Genomic DNA, 5,697 nt, shown 5'->3' on the forward strand with positions numbered 1-5,697 from the left:
TACACATATATACTTGTTACTACACTATCACAACACCAGAGTCAAGTACTGGACAATACTACACATATATACTTGTTACTACACTATCACAACACCAGAGTCAAGTACTGGACAATACTACACATATATACTTGTTACTACACTATCACAACACCAGAGTCAAGTACTGGACAATACTACACATATATACTTGTTACTACACTATCACAACACCAGAGTCAAGTACTGGACAATACTACACATATATACTTGTTACTACACTATCACAACACCAGAGTCAAGTACTGGACAATACTACACATATATACTTGTTACTACACTATCACAACACCAGAGTCAAGTACTGGACAATACTACACATATATACTTGTTACTACACTATCACAACACCAGAGTCAAGTACTGGACAATACTACACATATATACTTGTTACTACACTATCACAACACCAGAGTCAAGTACTGGTCAATACTACACATATATACTTGTTACTACACTATCTGTCATCAACTCTGAACTCGACCTTGAGTGACGTCATGTGACCTCGAGGTCAGAAGAGACTCTGCAGGTCAACAGTAGAGACGTGAAGGTCAAAGGTTCAGTTACATCACTGATTACACCTCAGCTGCTCCTACAGAATGTTCTCAGAGTAGATCGAGGAGATTAGACTTTGTCTGAATGTGTTTTCCTGGATTTGTTGAGTCAAGATAACCTGAGAAATAATCTCGCGGCTCTTTGTCAAACTTCATGTTTGTTTCCTCAGACGCACAAACGTCGCTGACGTAACGACAATCAGCACATTGTTGATCCTGGTGCTGGAAAAACACGTTTTGTCACAAAAACAAAAGTCGCAGCAACAGAGAAACACAACTGTCATCGTGTGTGATTGTGAGTCGTGTGTGATTGTGAGTCGTGTGTGATTGTGAGTCGTGTGTGATTGTGAGTCGTGTGTGATTGTGAGTCGTGTGTGATTGTGAGTCGTGTGTGATTGTGAGTCGTGTGTGATTGTGAGTCGTGTGTGATTGTGAGTCGTGTGTGATTGTGAGTCGTGTGTGATTGTGAGTCGTGTGTGATTGTGAGTCGTGTGTGATTGTGAGTCGTGTGTGATTGTGAGTCGTGTGTGATTGTGAGTCGTGTGTGATTGTGAGTCGTGTGTGATTGTGGGTCGTGTGTGATTGTGAGTCGTGTGTGATTGTGAGTCGTGTGTGATTGTGAGTCGTGTGTGATTGTGAGTCGTGTGTGATTGTGAGTCGTGTGTGATTGTGAGTCGTGTGTGATTGTGAGTCGTGTGTGATTGTGAGTCGTGTGTGATTGTGAGTCGTGTGTGACAAACACACACTCTTGACAAACACACACTCATGACAAACACACACTCTTGACAAACACACACTCTTGACAAACACACACTCTTGACAAACACACACTCTTGACAAACACACACTCTTGACAAACACACACTCTTGACAAAACACACTCTTGACAAACACACACTCATGACAAACACACACTCTTGACAAACACACACTCATGACAAACACACACTCTTGACAAACACACACTCTTGACAAACACACACTCTTGACAAACACACACTCATGACAAACACACACTCTTGACAAACACACACTCTTGACAAACACACACTCATGACAAACACACACTCATGACAAACACACTCTCTTGACAAACACACACTCATGACAAACACACACTCATGACAAACACACACTCTTGACAAACACACACTCTTGACAAACACACTCTTGACAAACACACACTCATGACAAACACACACTCTTGACAAACACACACTCTTGACAAACACACTCTTGACAAACACACACTCATGACAAACACACTCTTGACAAACACACACTCTTGACAAACACACACTCTTGACCAACACACACTCTTGACAAACACACACTCTTGACAAACACACACTCTTGACAAACACACACTCTTGACAAACACACACTCTTGACAAACACACACTCTTGACAAACACACACTCATGACAAACACACACTCATGACAAACACACACTCTTGACAAACACACACTCTTGACAAACACACACTCTTGACCAACACACACTCTTGACAAACACACACTCTTGACAAACACACACTCTTGACAAACACACACTCTTGACAAACACACACTCTTGACAAACACACACTCTTGACAAACACACTCTTGACAAACACACACTCTTGACCAACACACACTCTTGACCAACACACACTCTTGACAAACACACACTCTTGACAAACACACACTCTTGACAAACACACTCTTGACAAACACACACTCTTGACCAACACACAATCTTGACCAACACACACTCTTGACAAACACACACTCATGACAAACACACACTCTTGACAAACACACACTCTTGACAAACACACACTCTTGACAAACACACTCTTGACAAACACACACTCTTGACAAACACACTCTTGACAAACACACACTCTTGACAAACACACTCTTGACAAACACACACTCTTGACCAACACACACTCTTGACAAACACACTCTTGACAAACACACACTCTTGACTAACACACTCTTGACAAACACACACTCTTGACAAACACACTCTTGACAAACACACACTCTTGACAAACACACTCTCTAGACAAACACACACTTTTGACAAACACACTCTCTTGACAAACACACACTCTTGACAAACACACACTCTTGACAAACACACACTCTTGACAAACACACACTCATGACAAACACACACTCTTGACAAACACACACTCTTGACAAACACACACTCTTGACAAACACACACTCTTGACAAACACACACTCTTGACAAACACACACTCTTGACAAACACACTCTCTTGACAAACACACACTCTTGACAAACACACACTCATGACAAACACACTCTCTAGACAAACACACACTCTAGACAAACACACACTCTTGACAAACACACTCTCTAGACAAACACACACTCTTGACAAACACACTCTCTAGACAAACACACACTCTTGACAAACACACTCTCTTGACAAACACACACTCTTGACAAACACACACTCTTGACAAACACACACTCTTGACAAACACACACTCATGACAAACACACACTCTTGACAAACACACACTCTTGACAAACACACACTCTTGACAAACACACACTCTTGACAAACACACACTCTTGACAAACACACTCTCTTGACAAACACACACTCTTGACAAACACACACTCATGACAAACACACTCTCTAGACAAACACACTCTTGACAAACACACACTCTTGACAAACACACACTCTTGACAAACACACACTCTTGACAAACACACACTCTTGATAAACACACACTCTTGATAAACACACACTCTTGACAAACACACTCTTGACAAACACACACTCTTGACCAACACACACTCTTGACAAACACACTCTTGACAAACACACACTCTTGACAAACACACACTCTTGACAAACACACACTCTTGACAAACACACTCTTGACAAACACACACTCTTGACAAACACACTCTCTAGACAAACACACACTCTTGACAAACACACTCTCTTGACAAACACACACTCTTGACAAACACACTCTCTAGACAAACACACACTCTTGACAAACACACACTCATGACAAACACACACTCTTGACAAACACACACTCTTGACAAACACACACTCTTGACAAACACACACTCTTGACAAACACACACTCTTGACAAACACACACTCTTGACAAACACACTCTCTAGACAAACACACACTCTTGACAAACACACTCTCTTGACAAACACACACTCTTGACAAACACACACTCTTGACAAACACACACTCTTGACAAACACACACTCATGACAAACACACACTCTTGACAAACACACACTCTTGACAAACACACACTCTTGACAAACACACACTCTTGACAAACACACACTCTTGACAAACACACACTCTTGACAAACACACACTCTTGACAAACACACTCTCTTGACAAACACACACTCTTGACAAACACACACTCATGACAAACACACTCTCTAGACAAACACACTCTTGACAAACACACACTCTTGACAAACACACACTGTTGACAAACACACACTCTTGACAAACACACACTCTTGATAAACACACACTCTTGATAAACACACACTCTTGACAAACACACTCTTGACAAACACACACTCTTGACAAACACACACTCTTGACAAACACACACTCTTGACAAACACACACTGTTGACAAACACACACTCTTGACAAACACACACTCTTGATAAACACACACTCTTGATAAACACACACTCTTGACAAACACACTCTTGACAAACACACACTCTTGACAAACACACACTCTTGACAAACACACACTCTTGACAAACACACACTCTTGACAAACACACACTCATGACAAACACACACTCATGACCAACACACACTCTTGACAAACACACACTCTTGACAAACACACACTCTTGACAAACACACACTCTTGACAAACACACACTCTTGACAAACACACACTCTTGACAAACACACACTCATGACAAACACACACTCTTGATAAACACACACTCTTGACAAACACACACTCTTGATAAACACACACTCTTGATAAACACACACTCTTGACAAACACACTCTTGACAAACACACTCTTGACAAACACACACTCTTGACAAACACACACTCTTGACAAACACACACTCTTGACAAACACACTCTTGACAAACACACACTCTTGACCAACACACACTCTTGACCAACACACACTCTTGACAAACACACACTCATGACAAACACACACTCTTGACAAACACACACTCTTGACAAACACACACTCTTGACAAACACACTCTTGACAAACACACACTCTTGACAAACACACTCTTGACAAACACACACTCTTGACAAACACACTCTTGACAAACACACACTCTTGACCAACACACACTCTTGACAAACACACTCTTGACAAACACACACTCTTGACTAACACACTCTTGACAAACACACACTCTTGACAAACACACACTCTTGACAAACACACTCTCTAGACAAACACACACTTTTGACAAACACACTCTCTTGACAAACACACACTCTTGACAAACACACACTCTTGACAAACACACACTCTTGACAAACACACACTCATGACAAACACACACTCTTGACAAACACACACTCTTGACAAACACACACTCTTGACAAACACACACTCTTGACAAACACACACTCTTGACAAACACACACTCTTGACAAACACACACTCTTGACAAACACACTCTCTTGACAAACACACACTCTTGACAAACACACACTCATGACAAACACACTCTCTAGACAAACACACACTCTAGACAAACACACACTCTTGACAAACACACTCTCTAGACAAACACACACTCTTGACAAACACACTCTCTAGACAAACACACACTCTTGACAAACACACTCTCTTGACAAACACACACTCTTGACAAACACACACTCATGACAAACACACTCTCTAGACAAACACACACTCTAGACAAACACACACTCTTGACAAACACACTCTCTAGACAAACACACACTCTTGACAAACACACTCTCTAGACAAACACACACTCTTGACAAACACACTCTCTTGACAAACACACACTCTTGACAAACACACACTCTTGACAAACACACACTCTTGACA

The sequence above is a fragment of the Callionymus lyra genome, chromosome 1, assembly GCF_982586985.1.
Source record: "Callionymus lyra chromosome 1, fCalLyr1.hap1.1, whole genome shotgun sequence".
Classification (NCBI taxonomy): Eukaryota; Metazoa; Chordata; class Actinopteri; order Syngnathiformes; family Callionymidae; genus Callionymus; species Callionymus lyra.